We start from the raw sequence: 23,209 nt of genomic DNA, 5'->3' as shown, positions 1-23,209 counted from the left end.
TGGGTTTGTACGTGCTCAGGAATGCAGAAAGAAGATGCACCAATTTGCTTTTAATTTCCATGATTACAGGTTTACAGAAAGTAGACACTTTTCAAATATCCATAGGGAGGGAACTTTATTTTAGGAGATACAGTGAATACACTAATGCATATTTTCCACCTGTTTCTCCAGATCTTTTCTCTGCTAGCACATGCTCCCTATCTAGACAGCTGACCTATAGGAACAATGTCCAGGGCTTCCTTGTCCTCTGGCTTCCACTTGGGGTTGACCAACAGAGATGTCGGTAGGACACTGGAGGGAGCAGAAGAATAAGGTCATTTTTAAAAGGCTTGGCTTCCTCCCTGTGAAGTCATGTCAGGCTGGCTGTGTCCCTGAATCAAAGATCATTGCTTATATCAAGGTGGCTTCCCTTCCAGTTGCATGTGCCTGCTTTCTTCACTCATCCTTTTGGCTTAGGTGTGTTAATAGCTCTGGTTATTAACCCCAGGTTACTGTGCTATTCCTGTGGTTCCCTTCCTCATGGCCCAGGCCTTTGTAAACAGACCTTTTCCAAGTAAACCTCCTCAAATTATCTTTTTTAAAAAATTAAAATTTTTTATACAGCAGGTTCTTATTAATTATCTGTTTTATACATATTAGTGTATATACGTCAACCTCAATCTCCCAATTCATCCCACCACCACCACCGCCACCCTGCGGCTTTCCCCCGTTGGTGTCCATGTGTTTGTTCTCTACATCTGTGTCTCTATTTCTGCCTTGCAAACCAGTTCATCTGTACCATTTTTCTAGATTCCACATTTATGCATTAATGTACGATATTTGTTTTTGTCTTTCTGACCTAACTCTGTATGACAGTCTCTAGGTCCATCTACATCTCTACAAATGACCCAATTTCATTCCTTTTTATGGCTGAGTAATATTCCATTGTATATATGTACCACATCTTCTTTATCCATTCATCTGTTGATGGGCATTTAGGTTGCTTCCATGACCTGGCTATTGTAAAGAGTGCTGCAGTGAACATTGGGGTGCATGTGTCTTTTTGAATTATGGTTTGCTCTGGGTATATGCCCAGTAGTGGGATTGCTGGGTCATATGGTAATTCTATTTTTAGTTTTTTAAGGAACCTCCATACTATTCCCCATAGTGGCTGTATGAATTTACATTCCCACCAACAGTGCAAGAGGGTTCCCTTTTCTCCACACCCTCTCCAGCATTTACTGTTTGTAGATTTTTTGATGATGGCCATTCTGACAGGTGTGAGGTGATACCTCACTGTAGTTTTGATTTGCATTTCTCTAATGATTAGTGATGTTGAGCAGCTTTCCATGTGCCTCTTGGCCATCTGTATGTCTTCTTTGGAGAAATGTCTGTTTATGTCTTCTGCCCATTTTTTGATTAGGTTGTTTGTTTTTTTAATATTGAGCTGTATGAGCTGTTTATATATTTTGGAGATTAATCCTTTGTCCGTTGATTCGTTTGCAAATATTTTCTCCCATGAGGTTTGTCTTTTGTCTTGTTTATAGTTTCCTTTGCTGTGCAAAAGCTTTTAAGTTTCATTAGGTCCCATTTGTTTATTTTTGTTTTTATTTCCATTATTCTAGGAGGTGGGTCAAAAAGGATCTTGCTGTGATTTATGTCAAAGAGTGTTCTGCCTATATTTTCCTCTAAGACTTTTATAGTGTCTGGTCTTACATTTAGGTCTTTAATCCATTTGGAGTTTATTTTTGTGTATGGTGTTAGGAAGTGTTCTAACTTCATTCTTTTACATGTATCTGTCCAGTTTTCCCAGCACCATTTATTGAAGAGACTGTCTTTTCTCCATTGTATATCCTTGCCTCCTTTGTCATAGATTAATTGACCACAGTTGTGTGGGTTTATCTCTGGACTTTCTATCCTGTTCCATTGATCTATATTTCTGTTCTTGTGGCAGTACCATATTGTCTTGATTACTGTAGCTTTGTAGTATAGTCTGAAGTCTGGGAATTCTGAATCCTCCAGCTCCATTTTTCTTTCTCAAGATTGCTTTGGCTATTCGGGGTCTTTTGTGTCTCCACACAAATTTTAAGACTTTTTGTTCTAGTTCTGTAAAAAATGCCATTGGTAATTTGATAGGGATTGCATTGAATCTGTAGATTGCTTTGGGTAGTATAGTCATTTTCACAGTATTGATTCTTCCTATCCAAGAACATGGTATATCTCTCCATCTGTTTGTGACATCTTTGATTTCTTTCATCAGTGTCTTATAGTTTTCTGAGAACAGGTCTTTTACCTCCTTAGGTAGGTTTATTCCTAGGTATATTATTCTTTTTGTTGCAATGATGAATGTGATTGTTTCCTTAATTTCTCTTTCTGATCTTTCATTGTTAGTGTATAGGAATGCAAGAGATTTCTGTGCATTAATTTTGTATCCTGCAACTTTACCAAATTCATTGATTGGCTCTAGTAGTTTTCTGGTGGCATCTTTAGGATTCTCTATGTATAGTATCATGTCATCTGCAAACAGTGACAGTTCTACTTCTTCTCTTCCAATTTGTATTCCTTTTATTTCTTTTTCTTCTCTGCTTGCCATAGCTTGGACTTCCAAAACTGTGTTGAATAATAGTGGCAAAATTGGACATCCTTGGCTTGTTCCTGATCTTAGAGGAAATGCTTTCAGTTTTTCACCATTGAGAATGATGTTTGCTGTGGTTTTGTCGTATATGGCCTTTATTATGTTGAGGTAGGTTCCCTCTATACCCACTTTCTGGAGAGTTTTTATCATAAATGGGTGTTGAATTTTGTCAAAAGCTTTTTCTGCATCTATTGAGATGATCATATGGTTTTTCTCCTTCGATTTGTTAATATGGTGTATCAGATTGATTGATTTACGTATATTGAAGAATCCTTGCATCCCTGGGATAAATCCCACTTGATCATGGTGTATGATCCTTTTAATGTGTTGTTGGATTCTGTTTGCTAGTATTTTGTTGAGGATTTTTGCATCTATACTGATCAGTGATATTGATCTGTAATTTTCTATTTTTGTAGTATCTTTGTCTGGTTTTGGTATCAGGGTGATGGTGGCCTTGTAGAATGAGTTTGGGAGTGTTCCTTCCTCTGCGATTTTTTGGAAGAGTTTGAGAAGGATGGGTGTTAGCTCTTCTCTAAATGTTTGATAAAATTCACCTGTAAAGCCATCTGGTCCTGAACTTTTGTTTGTTGGAAGATTTTTTTAATCACAGTTCAATTCATTACTTGTGATTGGTCTGTTCATATTTACTATTTCTTCCTGGTTCAGTCATGGAAGGTTATACCTTTCTAAGAATTTGTCCATTTCTTCCAGGTTGTCCATTTTATTTGCATAGAGTTGCTTGTAGTAGTCTTATGATGCTTTGTATCTCTGTGGCGTCCATTGTAACTTCTCCTTTTTCATTTCTAATTTTATTGATTTGAGTCCTCTCCCTCTTTTTTATCGATATGTATGTTCCTATTACCATTTTCTTAATTGTTTTGGGTTTGTTTTTGTAGGTCCTTTTCTTCTCTTGTGTTTCCCACTTAGAGAAGTTCCTTTAGCATTTGTTGTAGAGCTGGTTTAGTAGTGCTGAATTCTCTTAGCTTTTGCTTGTCTGTAAAGCTTTTGATTTCTCCGTTGAATCTAAATGAGATCCTTACCGGGTAGAGTAATCTTGGTTGTAGGTTCTTCCCTTTCATCACTTTAAATATATTGTGCCACTCCCTTCTGGCTTTTAGAGTTTCTGCTGAGAAATCAGCTGTTAACCTTATGGGAGTTCCCTTGTATGTTATTTGTCGTTTTTCCCTTGTTGCTTCTAATAATTTTTTTTTGTCTTTAATTTTTGTCAATTTGATTACTATGTGTCTTGGCATGTTTCTCCTTGGGTTTATCCTGCCTGGGACTCTATTTATAAATCTGTGGGGTGTTTGTATAGATACAAATAAACTCATTGCAGTTAACTTCTGGCATCATTCATTTCTTTTGACCCAAGACACATAGTAATCAAATCAATTACAGGGGAAAAAAATGTAAAAAACAGAAACACATGGAGGCTAAACAATACATTACTAAATAACGAAGAGATCACTCACTACCCTAAAATGGAAGGATTGGAGGAGAGACATGATGGTGGAGAATATTCCACATTGAGTTCTCAGATTTAAGGAATACCCAAGTCCTAAAAGAGTAATGAAATAAATCAGCCCAGATTCATCAAAATTAACATGTAAAGAATCAAAGACAAAAAGAACATCATATGCTCTACCTGAGAGGGAAGACTGATGACTTAGAGAGACGTGGCACATGGATTGACAGCTACTTCCCCGCAGCAACAAGAGGTGCCTGAAGACTGTCTTCAAGAGGTCGGGGGGAGAACATGAATCATCCTGACCATCTGAGAGTTAAGGCAAATTGAGACATACTCAAATCTACAAAGGAAGAGAAACTCTACTGCCTCCAGGCCTCTACTGAAGGAAATAAAAAGGAAGGACTCAGCAACAGGGACATTACAAAGTATTTTAAAATACGACCTATCAATGCTTGTGGGTGAGCTGAAGCAATTTACCTAGGGAGAAATTTGTAGCCTTAAATGCACAAATTAGAAAACAAGAAAAACTGGAAAAAGTGTGTCCAAATCAAGAAAATGGACAAAGAGAAACAGAGTAAACCAAAGTAGAAGGGAAAATGTAATAATGATAGAATCAGAAATTAATGAACTAGAAAACAAAGAAATAACAGGGATGTTTAGCAAAGTTATCTGAAGTTTATACAGCAGTCAAATGATTATTATGCAGAATATCTGTCTATATAATCTAGGTATCTCTATGTTTGAGTGTATGTATCTATCTCCTCCAGAAATCAATAAAAAAGTAAAAAATAATCTAAAAGAGCACACAGGTTATGAGCAGATATTTCAAATGAAAGGAAACATATGAAATGGTTAATAAACATGAAAAGATGCTCAGCTTCACTACTAATTAGGAAAATGACAATTTAAAAAATGATATACCATTTCACATCCATAATGCTGTCAAAAATTAAATGAAAATCTGTCAGCGCAAGGAAGGACTTGGGGAAGCGGGACCTCGGATCCGCTGAGGTAGGATTGTAAGTCAGTTCAATGACAATACAGGACAACCTGGCAGCTCTCTGGTAATGCTGAAGTTGCACCCACCTGTGTTTCCACTTCCAGTGAATCATTCCTGTTCACTGCAACTTTGCTTTTGTCACAGCAAAAAAATTTGAAACTTAAATGTCCATCTATAGAGTTATGGATAAGTTATTGTCTCTAATATAGTGGAATACTATACAATATTTAAGATAAATGACCTTGATCAGTATGAATTAATATGTGTTGACCTCAAAAACATACTGTTGAGATGCTAAGTGAAATAAGCCAGAACTAAAGGACAAATATCATATGATTCCACTTATATAAACTACCTAGAGCAGGTAAATTCATGGAGATAGAAAGTAGAATGGTGGTGGCCAGGGTCTGGGGGGAGGGAGAAATGGGGAATTATTATTTAGTTGGTACAGAATTTCTCTTTGGGATGACAAAAGAGTTCTGGAAACAGATATTGGTGATGGTCACACAACATTGTGAACGTGGCTAATGTCACTGAATTGTACACTTAAAATGGTAAACTGCATGTATATTTACAACAAAGAATCTAAAAATCCATAATGTTGAATGAAGAAGACAATTTGTAGACAGGTACATATATTATTTGAAGACTTGTAAAATTGTTTATGATACATGCATATATGTTAAAAGTATAACAACATGAACAGACAACTTTAAGACAATGGCTTCCCCTGGAGAGGGAGGGTACAAAAGGAGGGACCTCAATGATATCTGTGATGATTCTTAAAAATGTATAAGTTCTGAAGGGAACATAACAAAATGTTCACCCTTAATTCTTAGTGGTGATACATGTTCATTTGAAATATTTACATGTTAAAAATGCCCCAAATCAGAGTTTTGGGGGAATGCTCTGATCATTTAGTTGATTATTTCCAAAATTTACAAAACAGGATGGTGATGGGGAGGGAAAATGTCAGAGTCCAGGTACTACACATCTCTCAAACACCTGTTTACATCTTTTTTACTCCAAAGAATTTAATTGCTAGACATTTCCATGTATTGTAGTGGACCAGGTGCGACAAGAATGGTCCCTATGTTTCAATAAATAAAGGTGAGCCAGTCTTTTGTGGAAGTTCTTCCACACAAGGTCCTCGAGTGAGGAAAATCATTTGGCGCCTTCTGGCTGGCTGAATTGCACATGGTTTGGAGCTAACTGTAAATAACCATGAACAAAGAATATCTCAGTAGCCAATATTTTTCTCTGCTGGTATCAAATGAACTTCATTTGGTGTCAGCTGGAGTTTTTATAGTGCTAATGGAAGTTATTTTCAGTTATCACATCAGTCCATAAGTGTACAAAGGCAGCAATTGCACTGGTAATCTGGAGATCAGTCTGTATGCAGGGGGTGTGCTTTAGACTGTTTCTGCAGTATAAGCTTCTACCTTAAGAAATGTGGGGGGATCATAAATAGGGAATGATGAAACAGAACATCCAACAAGGGCTAACGTTGGGCTTGGCAACATTTCCTGGCGTGAACATCTGAACTCCAAGAGGTGGTGATGTCCAGGAAGTGCTGGGCACAATGGGGAGCTTGTGCATCTGAGAACTCATTCCGCCAAATTTAGCTTCCCTACTCATTCCAATGACAGCACTTTAAATACTGACAGCTCTGGCTTCTGTGCAGCCGCTGTTTGATCTCATTCCATGGGACAGAGGAACGGAGCTGGAACCATCAATTTTTGTTTTTTAATAAACTCATGTAATTTTGCCACACTCCCGCCAGGTACAAGAATGACAACGTAGCCCTGTAAACAAAAATCTTCTCCCTGAAGGATTTTAATTATTTATATTCTTTCAGCAAACAGAAACCCCATCCGTTGTGATGATAGCGCATGTGGAGATTAGAGGATCAGAATGCAGTGCCGATGTTGTTAGCCCAGTGAAGGGCAATTTAATTTTTCCCCTCTGCACATGGACACGCTGAATGCCTGAGATACTTGTACCAAAAAATCATAACTGGTAGCATGGCAGAAAACTCATTTTGCAGTAAGAATTCCAGAGCCTAAGGGATTTTTTCCCCCAAAGCTCAAAAGGCAGGGTCATCTGACTCCAGTTATTAGCATGGTAAGTGTCCAGCTCTTGGTAGAAGAGAGCACTGCTTTTCGAAGGAGTAAGCAAGAATCATACACCTAAAAATGGCTAAAGTGGTAAGTTTTATGCTATATGTATTTTACCACAATAAAAAATATGTAGGAAAAAATGAGTAAGCATGTAAACAAGGGTTGATAAATGTTGGTTAGGCATGAACACTGTGCCAGGTAGGGGGATGGTAAAGATTCCTTGAGACAGGGATGCTGCCCTGATTCCTTCTTACACCTGCTTTCCCTTCTAATCTTTTTCCTAGCTCTGAGCAGAGTGCCTGGCTGTTCGTGGGCAGACAAATGTTTATTGAATGAAATAAAAGATACACTCGTGTTCTCAAAGAACAGGACAGAAAGGGCACTATTTTACAAAAAAAAAGATCAAAGAGGAATTATTTATCTACATGTATATATCCTGTGTTTGAGTGCATCTGGAAGGCACGGGCTGGGTCTTACGTTTGCATCCTCAGCCCTTAGCCCAGGGCGTGGGTGTGCAGTGGGCTCCATTGGGACCCCACCTTGACCCTTTACCAAGCCGGTATACCCATCTTCCACCTCCTGGGAGCCTTGGACCTCACAGCTCACGCTGCCCTTGGCCAAATGAAAGCCACCCCCTAACCCCTTCAGATGGCTGCATTCTTGCTAGCTTTATTCTTCTATTCTATCCCACTATTCTCATTGTCCTGTGATTTATCGCCCAATGGTGGAGCTTCTTGGTAGAAGCTCAAGGCGTTTATAGAAGTGGTTTCAACTGGAATATGTTTTTCAAGGGGTATATGGCCATGGAAAATTTTCAGGGAATCAGTGTTTAGATCCTTAAATTCCATAGGTCCTTTCTTCTCTAACTCATTCCTGGAGAACTTGCTGAGTTTACGGTAGTCCTTCTTCCAGTTGATAAGCCAGAATCAGGCCCCTAACCCTTCCCAAATTTTATCCAAGGATTGAAAATGTGCAAACCTCTTGGGCTTCCAACAAAGAGAGGGAGGCCCTCTTTAAATATTAATGAACGTCAATAAACCTGTAAGGATTCCTGTATTTCTCGATCAGTAGGCTATTGAGGGTAAAATTTGGTGTTTTAGGCCAGGGTGGGATGTTCTGGTTCAGATATAGGAATAGTGAGACTTATGACAATTTTTGTTTAATGACTTCATTTCCTACATTCCTTTCCTTCTGCCAAAGAATGTAAGATTCTGTGAGAGCAAAAGCAAAGTGCACTTTAAGACATAATGAATGCTAAAAATGACCTTTTTCATGTATTTTACTGGAAGCAACTCTTTAGCTATTCTTAGGACTCATCCTTAGTCTGTTTTATTAGCTGGAAAGAAGAGAACTTTGAACAGCCTGACAGTAGGTTAGTTCTCCAGAACCTTTTAAATGTAAGTGGAATGCTTCTAGAACTACCGAAAATTTTAGAATACATTATATAAAACCCTTGGGTAAAACTTTTATGCTATTTCTTTTAGATTTAGGATGTGTTTCTCAATTAGATGATTAAAAATTATTTTATCATATCATATTATAAAATATTTATTCTAGGTATAGTCAGTCTTAACTTACTTCATGCTATAAAATGTTTAATATTTTCAACTTCTTATTAACACAGAAATATATATGGTAGCTTCTGAATGGATTGATTTTAGCAGTATTGCATTAATAGATGATTAATTTACAATAAAAGTTTTCTTTTAATGATTATTATTTATTCAAATTTGAAATACATTTACATTTTTGATCTGTTTACTAATAGTAATTTTAATGATTACATTATATGGAAGAATTTTTAAAACTTAGGACATAATAATCATAGGAAATGAAACAAATTTTAAAAACATAATTTCTATGACATACTTCTGTTGAATAAAGTGTGATGATGTGATCAATAAAAGACTTCCAAGCATTAAACTTTTTTACATTAGGGTTCACATCTAAAGGAAAAGTAATGGAAATATGAATAAAAGAAAGGAAATATAAACATTTCTGAAAGTTTAGAAAGCTCATTTATATTCTGTTAAATTGATAATAATAGTGTCAAGAGCTGTGAAGAGTCTGAGATATTACTTTCCCTGCAAGCTAACAAGTTAGCCTGCCACAGTTTCATTCATGGATGCTGGTAGGAGACAAAAGATTCCCGGGTCAGAGACAAAAGATTTCATTATTCTAGGTACAGCGGGCAGCATGTGCTTCATGTCTGGGCTGGCTCCTGGTGCCCGGCAAGGGCTATGGTGTGATGACTTTGGAATGTGTCTACTTGCCTAGGCTGAACTATGTCTCTCAGGATTCTCTTTCCTGTATGTTTCTAGTTAGGATGGGAAGCGACCGCTATTTTGTATTTCATGCACATTGTTCCTGATCTACTAATTCATCTTGTTGGTGTGAGGCAGCACCTGGGTCTGCAGGTATTCCACCTCCCCCCAGATCCTCTTTTAGCTTCTCTGACTCTTGGGCCAGGTTTGTTTGTTCACTTCTGTGATGAAGGGCCCTGCCTTCTGTAGGGTACCTTTGTCACCAGGGTCAGAAGCAACAAGAAGAAGCAACTGCTTCCTGACAGGTGGCTTTCAAACCATTATGCAACTTAGATTTCATTGCGTATATTTAAAAGGATGCTATAGCTTTAATTTTTAAATTTTAGCATTTACAATCTGCTAGAAGTCACACTCTTTACAACTATTTAAGCTTATGAAGAAAGAAGTATAAACGTCAATTTGAAAGTGTGCAAAGGGGTACATTATTTTTCCGAATAATTTTATGGGGTATGTGAACAATCAAGTTTGAGTCTCTTGGTTTATAGGATGGTCTATAGGACAGTCAAATACAATCATGTAGATCTCTTATGTTTCTGATACCCCAGGTGACATCTGGAATCACGGTAGGGCTAGGGCCATCCATAATCCCGGTTCCTCTCTTCAGAAACAGTTCTGTGAGATAATCCCTAGAATTTTACTTTGAGAAGAAAACAGTTTAATATAAAGGTTTCTCATTTGAGCAAGGAAAGACGCTGTTTGTTGATGATGGTGATGATGAAAAAATTTCCCTGCAAAGGACAGTATCAGAAGTAGTGTTACAGAACTTGTTACAGAGTAGTGAAAATGTGGAAATTTGGGGAGGCTGGCACGCCTGGAGAGGGCATGGAAGCTCTGCTCCCTTTCCCACATCCCTTGCCCTAAGCATCTCTTCCATCTGGCTGTTCTTGAGTTACATCTTTTTATAATAAACCAGTGACGTAGTAAGTAAAAAAAAAAAAAAAAAAAAAGTGATGTCACAGTAACAGGACCACGTAACAATTTTAAGAAGATCAGGTAAGCCTGTGCCTAGAGAGTCTGCTACAGGCAACTGAATCAGATTGGACACTTTATCAACTTGGGCAATGAGAATCTCTCTCTTGGGAATTTGTATCAGGAGATGTGGGTTGGAAGACCTGATGTGAGTTACACTTTTTGTGTGCCACGGGCAAGTCATTTAATTTTTTTGACTACCTACATCTCTAAAATAGTGGAATTAACAGAGCTGTTATGAGAAGTAAACCAGGAAATATATGTAAAAATGCTCTGTAAAATAAAAAACGCTATAGAATTTAATCTTTGATTCCTACTACCTTCTCCCCAAGGCCTCTGTTTTTGTGCATCCTATTTAGGATTGTGTTGGAATGTGGATTTGTGCATTCAGCCCCTCTGTGTATCCACAGAAAAACATCTATGAACATTTATTGGAATGTAAGAGGTGCTGATGCCCAGCTGAGCGATCGGCATGTTAATCTGTGTGTAGTAAGTTCAAGGTGTGTGGTTCTTTTGGGTTTGTGTTTCCAAATCACTTTCTTAGTCTAAAATGTTTCTGCATCAGTGTCTGTGAACAGGTACTCATTTTAAAGATTTTCTTTTCTTTGTTCTCTTTACTAGTTCGCAAGAGAGTTTCCCTCAGACTTGACGTGTGAGCCTGAAAGGCAGCCAGACACTTAGGTTCATTACTCTGTCGGGTGGCTGTACCTTATGGCCTCCGGTGTGAGGGAGAGTGACACCAGCTATGCTGCCTGAAACGCCAGGTCTCGGCTCCTGGGGTTCAAACCTAGAGACCTTTCAGGCAGGTACCGCGAGTGATTTTAATACTGGAGGATAAACTGTGCAGGGAGAACATTTTCCTCTTGCCTGTTTCCTGGAGAACTAAGGAAAGAAAGGTGGCTTCTAAGGTTTCCAGAACCCAAGACTCTTTCTTGAATTTATAAGAAAGCAAAATGTTGGTTAATGCAGCTTGTAGGATGTGGATACAAGTTGAAATTCTGGTAAGACAAGCTTCCAAGTTGTGTAGACATCTGTATTAGTTTCCTAGGGCTGTCCTAACAAAGTACCACAAACTGGGTGGCTTAAAACAACAGAAATCTATTCTCTCACAGTCCTGGAGGCCAGATGTCTGAAATCAAGGTGCCGACAGGCTTGGTTTCTAGTGGCGGCTCTGAGGGAGAATCTGTCCTGTGCTTCTCTCCTAGCTCTGGTGGTGGCTGGCAATCCCTGACATTCCTCGGCTTACAGATTCCTCATTGAAAGCTCTCCTCCGGCTTCACATGGCCTTCTCCCTCCTTCTCTCCTCCTTCTCTCCTCCTTCTCTTTGTCCAAATTTCCTTCTTCTTAAAAAGACACCAGTCATATTGGATTAAGAGCCCACATTACTCCAGTACGACGTTATCTTAATTTAACTGATTACACTTTAATGATCCTATTTCCAAATAAGTCCACATTCTGAGATTCCAGAGGTTAGAATTCCTACATTCTATATCATTCTGGGGGGACACAGTTCAATCCACAAGAATATCTAAGTGCTGAATGTTTGCCCAGGTGATCTCCCACCTGAAAATCCCCCCAAACAGCCTAAGGTCCAAAGTAAAGTGTTACTATTTCCAACACAAAACCTTTATATTTTGAAGTGCTTTCATTTTTGTGATTCTTTTATTGAAAAAGTTAAGAAAGGATTTCTCAGTAAAGATTTAATAATAGGCATTCAATTTGGTCATGGTTTTTACATTCAGCACTGATCTTGTAATACAAGAATTTTTTTTGATGGAAAGATTTGGGGATTTAAAGCTCAAAGATTATAGCCTGAGGAGATATGATTGTCTCCTGTTAATTCCTTTAAGTTAGTGAGAAATCTCCTATAAGACCTTAATTAGACCTTCTATGATTCATTTTATTTTTTTCCTCTATAGATTATCTCTTAAAAGCAGTTTGGGTTATACTTTTGCAAGCACCAGGACTTTTGGATCTCACACTTAAAGCTGTGACTTGATCTCAAAGATATTTTATTTTCGAGACACATGGTCATTGAGCTTTTATATCTGGAGATTGAATTTCTGGTAGAAACAATTTAAAGAAATGTTCTTAGTGGGTTTTTGTTGGTTTTTAGCATGGAATAGATGAACATTAACATAACCATTTGGCTATAATTATAGATACATCAGATGTGATGCAGTTTTAATTATACAAGGCCAACTGAAAATGTAAAACATGAATATGCGATTTTAATTAAGATACATGCATAATTACAAGGGTACTTCTCACAGGGAAAAGCATAGGAAAGGTCATCTTCGCTCCTCTTTCCCCCTCTTCCTTTAAATGCTATTCTTGTTCATTAAATCCCCTAATATCCTCGGAAATGTTCTGCTCTAGTTTTCCTTTATTGCTGATAGACATTAGGAGTTAAAACCCAAATCCAACTAAAAGCCGCTGTGAGAGTCTGGCTGCAAGCTTCATTGTGTTTTTAGGAGAATGGCAAAATGGTCCACACTGTTTCATTTATATCATCAGCAAGAAAAATCTCAACAAAAGCAGATTTCTGACCCATCAACTGCTTATTGAAGGTATTTAATAAACATATAAGTAGAAGGAACTATATTACACTGTAAATTTGAAAGAGCTTTATACTTGGTTTAAAGATTGAAGGCTGCCCTTAACATTTATCTCCATACTTGTTTACGTGACTCTTCATATTTGCATCCTCAAATAAATGCATAAACTTTGCAGATAGATAGTGAAGAAAACTAAGACCATAAATACTCATATACTGATAATACTTCAGTTAGAGTCACCTTTATTCCCTTTGAATTCAGTATGATTATATATCTGTTTACTTTGTTTTTATTTATTTTTTTAATAAGTTTATTTATTCTTGGCTGTGTTGGGTCTTCGTTGCTGTGCACGGGCTTTCTCTAGTTGTGGCGAGCAGGGGTACTCTGTTGTGGTGCGTGGACTTCTCATTGCGGTGGCTTCTTTTGTTGCAGAGCATGGACTCTAGGCATGCGGGCTTCCGTAGTTGCAGCACGTGGGGTCAGTAGTTGCGGCACACGGCCCCAGAGCATGGGCTTCAGTAGCTGTGGCACATGGGCTCAGTAGTTGTGGTGCGCGTTCTTAGCTGCTCCGCGGCATGTGGGATCTTCTTGGACCAGGGATTGAACCCATGTCCCCTGCATTGGCAGGCGGATTCTTAACCACTACACCACCAGGGAAGTCCCTACTTTGTTTTTAAATAACATGAAAGGTGTAAGTTTCTCATTATCAGATGTAACTACCAAATTACCTGATTAACCTTTAACAAATATATTAAAACCTACAAACCAATGGAACGATGCCTCCTTCAGTGTTCTCCTTGGAAACAAAGGCCAATAGTGATGCCACTTCTCAAATCAGGGAGACCCATGATTTGGTCCATGAATCTAGTAGGTCTTTCTGGAGCAGTTCAGAGCTTCTTTCTATTCTTTCTTCTCCCAGGCTGATCCCAGAGCTCCTTTTTACCTGCAGTGTTAACATAATGCCAAGTGCAATCATTGCCTAGGCTTTATCTCATTTACATCTGATTTCCATGCATTACAGCAATAATTATGCAGATCATTAAATATTAGTCAGTGTTGGGGTAAGATTTATTTATTGCTACACAAAATTCTATTCCCATATGATCAGTTCATATATTTTGTTGCTCAAGCAAAAACTGTGTTCTACTGAAAAAAACAAATTAAGGGGGCGCACTTTCATCAGTCTGGTTAAAACCCGATTTGGGATTATTCATGGAATTGCCTAGCAACAAACTGCTTTCATTTTATGATACTGGGTGCAATTTGACTACTCAATGCACAATGAGAAGAAAATTTTCACTTGTCTGCTTAAAGATTTTCCATTGTTGCTGCAAATGTTTAAGTGTATTTCTCAGAAACACGTTGGAATTAAAAACAACAGCTTCCTTTGAATTAGTGCCTTTTTATCTTTTGAAGCCTTTTAGCTAGTGGGGAGGCCTTGTTATTCAACACCATTTTAGCCAATAACACAATGATCATTGTGAAGATTATTTACCAAAACATTTATTAAAAGCTTTTTCCTGGATTGCAGAACTCTGTTGCTGTGGCAAGGAACTGGTTCATTACAGAGTGCCTTAACAATACAAAATTTTTTTGCAACCTTCCTTGTTGCTTTCCCAAGAGTTTTGGGAGTCATTCCGATGAGCAATCAGCAGGAATTGAGGCAAGTGAAAAGTGGTTTGTAGTTTAAGTACTGCCAAACTTGACTTCCAGCATTACCACTCTACTTGTACAAGCCACTAAGTTGATTATCCTTTGTCAGTTTGCCATACAGAAGTTCCCAGCTGTCTGATTGTGGGTGTGCATTGGCTCAGAGAAGGTGAAAGGCAGAACTACGGCAGCACCCACAGAGTGGACCGGCTTCTTAGTTGTATGAGAAACCTGGTTTGCCACTGAATGCTTTGGCTCAGAGATGTCCCTATACACCTGCTCTGAGAGCTGATGTGAGATCCTGAGAGATGCAACTTTTTAACCCACTTGTAACCTGTGCTTGTTTGAGTGGTACAGATGGGGAATGAGAGCTCTGTTTAATCAACTTTTTTCGTTCACCGAATATTACTGAAATGCAAATCTTGTCTTACTACTTCTCAATCACCAATTTTCAAACAACTAGAAAAATACACTTCATATTAAAACAAAGTGAACATAATAAGGATCTGATCTCAAATATCACCTCTGGAAAAAGCCTTTCCTGACTTTCCTATGTAAAGTCATGTCCCACCCCGATTATAATCATGCTCTGTTCCCAGACCAGGCCAATAATACGGTGAAGTGTATGTGGGAAAAAAAGGTGGAATTGTGAGCCTTGGATGTTGTTGAATCCTAACCTTACCACTTTGTTCACTTCTTTAGCTTTATAATTTCCTGAGAACAGCTCAGGACCACGTGACAAGGCACGAAGACATGAAAAGGCAGAGCAACAGTTCTGTTGTCACTTTGTGATTTCTGTGAACTTCATGCATCAGAGGCTTATCCATTCAATAATAAGATGATTTTTTCTTTTTTCTATGACAGCCTCTTCTATTTTGCCTTTCAATCACAAATGCTTTCTATTTAAGAACCACTTTTTGATCGAGTATACATTTTTCTTCTGGACTTTTGATAAGTTTTTAAAATATAATCTTTTGACTTCTTATGGGATTTTTGTTATTGTTGTTTACTTTTCTCAACTATGTGCTTGACATTACTTCCTTAACCAATGCTATTATTTTATATTAGTGCCTTTTCACAAAATTGAATAATCAATTGGTTTTTCTCCCGATGGTCATGTCCCTCCAGATATTATCATGTTAAATTTGATCCTATTCTGAGAAAATATTACAGATTTATCTCAGATATTCTCTGTGTCATTTTTTATTGCTCAGGACCTAGTCTAATTTATTTCTTTTGCTCTGGTATACTAAAATGACTTATTCTATGAAATGGTAACTTATCTCATCAAAAAACGCCAAACTTTTGTATTTGGTCCTGGTGATTTTTTTTTCACTATGTAGAAATCTAAAATGCTCCTTACCAGTAAATAGTCTAATTCTGCCTCTTCTTCAGTTTAAGTAAACATTTCCTTCTAGTCTCATTGCTGGTTAGGTGGTCTGTGTCTGAGGTTCCTGATTTGTGGACCATGAATTCCACTGGGTCAGTGATTTACTTACTGAGTCCACATACCCACTAAACATTGTCTGTAAGCTGAATAAAAAATGTCTTGGGTATGTATGGATGAGTATTTTTCAAATGAAAGTAGACACTTAAAATTAATAAAATTCAATCTTTTGAAAACATTGACAAATTTATAGAGTTTTTTTAAAAAAATGTACTTCTTCAATAAAAATGTTATAAAAATATAAATACTATCTTACCTAAGAAATGTTTTGCTGTTAAAAGGGTCCTCATTTTCAACCTAAGAAACTCCATGTTACTTCCCTCTTCTAGTAAGATTTTTGCCCTATTATAATATATGTTGTTGTCCCTACATATAATGCTACATATAATACTGATCCTACACTTTCTCCTATTCCTCTCTTGCCTTTAGGATTTGTGCTCAGCAGTGTACCAAATGGCTTTAAAAAGTATGGTACACATTTACTTTAATAATATTTACTCATCCTTTTTCCATACATTGAAAGTATGTATAGAGCTCACACTGAGTGGTTCTCATCCCTGTGTAAAGAATCACCTGCAGGGCTTGAAAGACTACAGACCAGTTCCTCCCAGCCCCCATCCACTGGATGAGCATCTCCTGGGAGGAGAGGGTTGTTGGGCACCTCTGTTTTTAAAGAGTTCCCTAGGAGACTCCAAGGCATAGCAAGTGGGAGAAACAGCCAGCTGTAGGCCAGGCATCGTGCTCGGCACCCAGCCTCACAGGAGGGAAAAAATTAGACTTGGGAATCATTGCCTCTACTACTAATCTGGTCTCAGGAGACTCTCATGCCAACTTCTCTGTGAGACCACTCAGCTTGTCACCAGTTGCATTGTATTTTGAGACCCGGCACGCATTACATAGAAATGGTTTACTTAATTAGAAAATGCCAGACATAAGTGTTTGATTCTTGGCCTTCAAAGCTCAGATACCAGACTGTCTGGCTCTAAACTGCATGCCTGGCAAAGTGAGTGCACAGTGCCTGGCACGTGGACATTAATCGATAAATGCTTGTGTTGAATTAACCAGCAAGGAAAAGAGCAGTACTTGTAAAGGAATTGTTTGCCAACTTCAGAGTTTAGTTATGAGTAGTGGAGAAAAAGTGCCCAGAGGCAAAATTCCTGTTTCACGGAAAACAGTCACTTCCAAGCAAGGCTGTTCCTAATTACATCTCCCAAGTCTATGAAACGTCAAACATATTATAGTCCTTACTGCCAAATATTACAAATCATTCTTAATTCTGAGAAGAATAAATTAAGCTTGGGCTTCTTCCTATGGAAGCACTTAGCAGTTCTTTCTATTTTTGTGGAGGGAGGCATTGTTGTTATTGGTTCTACTTCTGGTTTTTTCTTTCTTTTCTTTTGGCAAGGCGAAGACAACTTTAATTCGGCTGCTCACTTGCGAGATGACTTTGGGAGTTTTGGGAAAGTTTTGTACCCCATAGTTGCTCATCTGTAAGATAGAAATAACAACATCCACCACATCCTGTTTTAGGACAATGAATGACATAAAAACACATTTAACATGATACGAAGGGACTCCTAAATAAGTGTAGATTGTGTCTAAGTATCCTCCAACATTCTCATTGTAAAGATGAGGAAAATGAGACACAGATTGTCTGACCAACATGCTCAAGGTCTTCAGTTACCTAAGAATGGACACATGGTTGGAACGTGGTGGCCGAGACAGAGTCTATGGGGAGGGGTGTACCTTGATTACAGAAAACATCTCTATTGATAGGAAGGTAGCACGGGTGGGACTCTGTATCAAGCATGCATAAATCTATAACAAAATTACTAAGGATAGAAGTGAGGGTCCTGATGAAAATAAATGATAAAGAGAGCGTAAGAGGTAAGAGGCACATTGAGACTCTGGCTGCGAGGAAGGCAAGTGGGACCCGGAGGAATGGTGTACCGGTTGTTCCGGAACTGTGTTGCACAACAAACCGCTCCCAGACTCCAGGCTTAACTCCAGGCTTAATAGTTAGAATTTGCTGCTCGTGCGTCTGCAATGGTTGCTCAGCTGTCAGCTGATCTGGAGTGAGTTCAGCTGGGATGACTGGGCTGGCTCCAGTCTGCTCCTACATCTCTTACCTGCCGTCAGACTGGCCCAGGCCTCTTCTCATGAGGATGGCAGAGGGCAAGGGTGAGCAAGCACCAAAGCGTGAGTGCTTTTCAGGACTTCACTTGCAATATACCTGCTAATACCCATTGGCCAAAGCAAGTCGCAAGGCCAGATGTGCCTCGGGAATGGGGAGTGTTCCTTGATTAGACCTAGATTCTGCTTTCTCTGGGTGGTTCCCCAATGCATTGTTCTCTACTCCGCTTATCTCTGGCCTCTGAGATGTCCTTAGTTTTACTCCTTGATCACTGCTGGAGAGGGAGTGGAAGATGTACCCTTTTTTTTTTTTTTTTTTTTTTTTTGCGGTACGCGGGCCTCTCACTGCTGTGGCCTCTTCCGTTGTGGAGCACAGGCTCCGGATGCAAAGGCTCAGCGGCCATGGCTCACGGGCCCAGCCGCTCCGCGGCATGTGGGATCTTCCCAGATCAGGGCACGAACCCGTGTCCCCTGCATCGGCAGGCGGACTCTCAACCACTGCGCCACCAGGGAAGCCCGATGTACCCTTTTTTTAAAAAAAAAAAATTTATTTATTTATTTGGCTGTGTGGGGTCTTAGTTGCAGCATGTGGGATCTTTAGTTGTGGCATGCGAACTCTTAGTTGCAGCATGTGGGATCTAGTTCCCTGACCAGGGATTGAACCCGGGCCCCCTGCATTGGGAGCATGGAGTCTTAGCCACTGGACCACCAGGGAAGTGCCTGGAAGAGGTACCCTTTGAACAATGTTCTCAGCCTGCTTCTTGTAGAAAGTTGGGTATGCAGAAGGCTTTTTAATTTTTTTTATTTTTCATTTTAAACACTTTTGGTTCCTTTTAGTTCAGGTACTCCATGTGTCAAAAACCAAAGCCCACAATCTTTAGAAACATGCTTCCCTGTCTTTATTTAATCCCTGATGTTTTCTGCTCTTTATATTGCTGTGGGATGATGTCCTTAAGAATCTTGGAAGCCCTTTTGTTGAACTTAGTGGGTCTACAAGGCATCTCCTTAATGCTCCAAGAAGTCTTAACAAAAGGTCTCATGGGTACACCCATAATTTGGTCTGTACCCATGGCCATGTCTTAACTTGAGAATATTTTATTGGCTTAAAAGGCTGGAGATGAAAAACAGTTTTAGTTTCCAAATTAGCAGAGAATGGCATCTCTATATTCTGAATTCAACTTGCAAGTTGTCTGGTTATTTTCTGAGTTCATCTTTTTCTTGTAATACTCTGTTATACCCAGCTAGCTAGAGCCAACTGACACTTCCAATATTCTGCCTTGAAATTTCATTGCCAAAGTCCAGAGTTTCATCAGGAACATTTTCTATCTTCCATTTTACAGTTTGCCACTATGATAGCATGAGTCACCAATTTTCCATCCTTTTATAAAGTTTTCTTGCCATTTTTTCCAGGTTCCTACAAGAGTTTCATTTCCATTTTTCTAGGCTAAACCTACCACCTGGTCACAAAGCCAGTGCCATATACTTTAGGTTTTTGTTATAGCAACACCTCACTCTGTGTACCGACTTCTGAATCAGTGATTTATTGCCATAGTAGTGCTACCTATCCAGCAGCTCCAAACTTTATGGCTTAAAATAAAGTGTTTATTACCTATGCTACTGTTTTTGGGTGAGCTTGTATATTTGGAGGTTGATTGGCTGTTAGTTGTTCTAGGACAGCCTTGGCTGATCACTGGAGCAACTTAGCCCTGATCCATATGCCTCTCGCCCTCCAGTAGGCTAGCCTGGTTGTGTTCGCACGGTCATGGCTATGTCCAAGAGCAAGCGAACACCAATGTGCAAGTGCTTTTCAGGATTCTGTGTTACACTGGCTAACAACCATTGGCCAAAGTAAGTTACATGGCCAGTCCAGGGGTAAGGAATTATATACCCTGTCCACTAAAAGGTGAGGATAGTGGGACAGGTAAAGAACAAGGCCATTAGAGTAATTGATGCATGGATGGAAAGTGAGAAAGGACATTACCTCTAATGCTGGCCCATGAAGGACAGTTGGGTGCTCCAAGACGCAGTGCTCAACTGGGAGTCGAGTACAACTTTCCAAATCAGAAGCAGTTATCAACTTTTGATATCAGAAGAGATGGTGGGGTTCCAGTTCAGCAGCAGGGCACCCAACCATAAAGGAGATAGGCCAGACAGCAAAATGAAAGGTGGGTGTGTGATATTATGATTTTGGATAATTTGTCATCTCATAGAAAAGAGCTCATCCAGTAAGTAGGGGATATTGGGAGCAGAATCCAGTCCTCTAGAGAAAGACTGAAGGAAAACTAGTAGGGTTAGGCCCTAGTCATACTAGTTGAGATTGAAGGTTAGGCTCTATCCTACAGTGGGAAAAAACTAGAGTACAAGGCAGGGAAATAAATGGACTCTTGAAATGGGGATGCAAAAGGGCAGGGTCTGTCACAGCTGAGAGGCTCACCCTTGGTATGCAGGCCCCGGGTATACCCTGATAATCAGGTAGAGACTCCCAATTTATTGCTTAACTAAATCAAGATCTTTTTCAGTAACTGGAGTGAGCTGGGCCCTAGAGCCCTTTACACATATGAACCACGGGCACAGACTCAATTTCCTTTGATGCTCCCACCCTGTAAGGTGGGCAGAGCAAGTAACATTCTCTCATATTTTCATGTGAGGAAACTGGGGCTCAGAAATGAGTTGCTCAAGGTTCCTGAGCTGACAGGTGATGAAGCTGGATTCAGAATCTGCCTTGATGCAGAACACTTAGTGAGGAGTGATGTTACTGAAGAAGAGTCTTCTGGAAGAAGGACAAAAAATTCTTTCCTCGTGTGGATTGTAGAAATGACACGGAGGAGGAAGAGTATAACTGATGGAGTCTTCCATTTCCCAGTCACCTCTGAGGGTTTATTCTAGTAGAAGCAGAGAATCTGGCACATTCTTGTTTTGCCTTGCTTAGGAAATAGAGGAATCAGGGAAGGGGGGATTGCTCTGCTGGTTTGTCTCATTATCAAAGAATGGGTTCAGGATGTGGACATGATGGGGATCTGTGTAAACAGTGTTAGGTGTGAAACTGAGATGCGTGTGAGATTTCACCCTGCTTTACAACTTAATAGGTTAGTCTGAAACAATTATGTATATTCTTACAGCAAGCAAACATGAGGTCTCTGGATCAGACTGTTTATGACTCACGAAGTACTGTAGACAGATTCCCAACCCCAGTCCCTACAGAGCTGCACGGTAAGTTATCTAAGATGTTGTAGTTAAACCATTACGGGCCAGAGAAAAGTACTCTTCTTTCTGAGCGTGGCCAAGGTGATGCCACTCGTAGGAGGGTAGGTGGGATTAGGGGCTGGGAGGGAGACAGTTGGGAGGTGGGGAAAGAAGGATCAGCTGGGAGCCACGGGTCGTGGCTGAGATCTGTGGCCTCTGACAGCCTTCTAAGCCCCTACTTTGGTGGTGGCGGTGTCTGCCAGGAGCAGCAGTGACCTAGAAACTCTCCTGGCCTCAGAACCACAGAAGTTGAAGGAGCGGGTTTAGCAGGAGCTAGAGTTGCTTCAGGCCAACAAGGTAAGCAGGCAGGTCAACAGCCATGTCAGGGGCTGCGACAGAGCTTCCTTCCAGCCCTGCTCTGACCTTCAAATCCTGAACAGTAGCATGGCTGCTACTTCACTTCCATCTTCCTAATCTCCAGCAAAATGTCTCTTTCCCTCCCCCAAGAGTCTCAAACATACACACACACACACACACACACACACACACACACACACAGTAGCAAATGAATTCTGGGAGATGTAGTTTCAGCTTAGTTAAATTGATAGTCCTAACCCCTACACCCAAATCTTCAACAGACTTGGGAGATACCTCTGATTACTTCCTTCATGAAGGTCTATCATATGGGCTTTCAAACTGTTCATAAATCTTTTAGCCTTCTCTTCTCTGCAATAAGCCACCCTAAGACCTCTATCTTTTCCTTCTATTTTTGCTAGTCTTGAATCATACTCTTTCCCTTATTTGTATTCCCTGAGACTCCCCATCACTCTGTAGCAGATGTGGTTGACTGCCAGGCAGTACCCTGGCAAAGGTCCAGTCGTTCTCGGCTTTTGGGAATGAGAACCTCATGGTTCCCACACTTCATCCTACTGCCCTATAATTTTTTAAGCTGTATTTATGCCGAGCTAGGTGTGTGTTGTGTTTCTGCAGTCAATTGCTCCTCGTGAGGAAGCCTGTCTTGCATATATATTTACTAAACCAGGTGACTGCGTCCCCTGATTTCGAGTAGGTCAAAGTATTTTTCCTAACAAAGAAGAACAGTATGCTTTGGCACAGCTGCTTGGTACTTTTCCTAGAATGCTAGAAGGAAGCAGACATTCACTTGGTTTTTGCCCGTCTCTCTTTGTCTAAGTTGTCCTATTTGGCTTGGCCTGTTGGCTTTAGTCTATTAGAATGGCGATGTAGGAGACTGTGCCTCTTGGTTTGTGAGCTTGAACCCAAGTTCATCAACGTGTGCCTTAGCAGGACAGAAATTTACGTAAGTATTTCTGGGCCATCAGATCTCTGTGAAGAGCATTTACATGTTCCAGATGTAGGGTATGCATGTGCAAATCTCACGTAGAGATCACAGCTCACTAACTTGTGGATGGCCCCCCAGAGAAAAGAAGTGATTCAGTATAATGGCTTTGTAGACTATAGAAGAGAGACCCAGAAATCACTATTCTGTTGGTGCTGTTTAAAATTTGGGCAAGGAGCCACATTTTCGAGGCAAGAGGAACAGCATTTTCCTTTTCATAATAATAATAAAAAAATATTTCACATTTTGGAATAAGCAATATTCATCTCTCAATTAGTATTAACAGCTAATCAGGGTGCAACAGGGTAGTGGAGCTCTCATCAAACAGCAGGTGGCTGGTTTTATTTTTTCAACGCCGCTTAAAGATTATTTGAAAAATCTCCTTC

The 23,209-nt window shown here is 39.6% G+C and overlaps 1 long non-coding RNA gene across 3 annotated transcripts in view; it reads left to right on the top strand.

Moving 5' to 3' along the window:
- The window catches only part of LOC149746817 (uncharacterized), a 217,372-nt gene that overhangs the window by 101,118 nt on the left and 93,045 nt on the right, over nt 1–23,209 (top strand). For all 3 annotated transcript variants that reach the window (XR_016388640.1, XR_016388639.1, XR_016388641.1), the window contains exon 4: nt 21,403–21,493. This is a non-coding gene — a long non-coding RNA (uncharacterized LOC149746817). The remainder of the gene's footprint in view (nt 1–21,402; nt 21,494–23,209) is intronic.

This window comes from Delphinapterus leucas, chromosome 18 (genome assembly GCF_059928025.1).
Source record: "Delphinapterus leucas isolate spDelLeu-1000000601 "Yukka" chromosome 18, BTC_Dleu_Yukka2, whole genome shotgun sequence".
Taxonomy (NCBI): domain Eukaryota; kingdom Metazoa; phylum Chordata; class Mammalia; order Artiodactyla; family Monodontidae; genus Delphinapterus; species Delphinapterus leucas.
The sequence above is the reverse complement of the archived record's forward strand: the minus strand, read 5'-3'. Positions and strand labels throughout refer to the sequence as shown.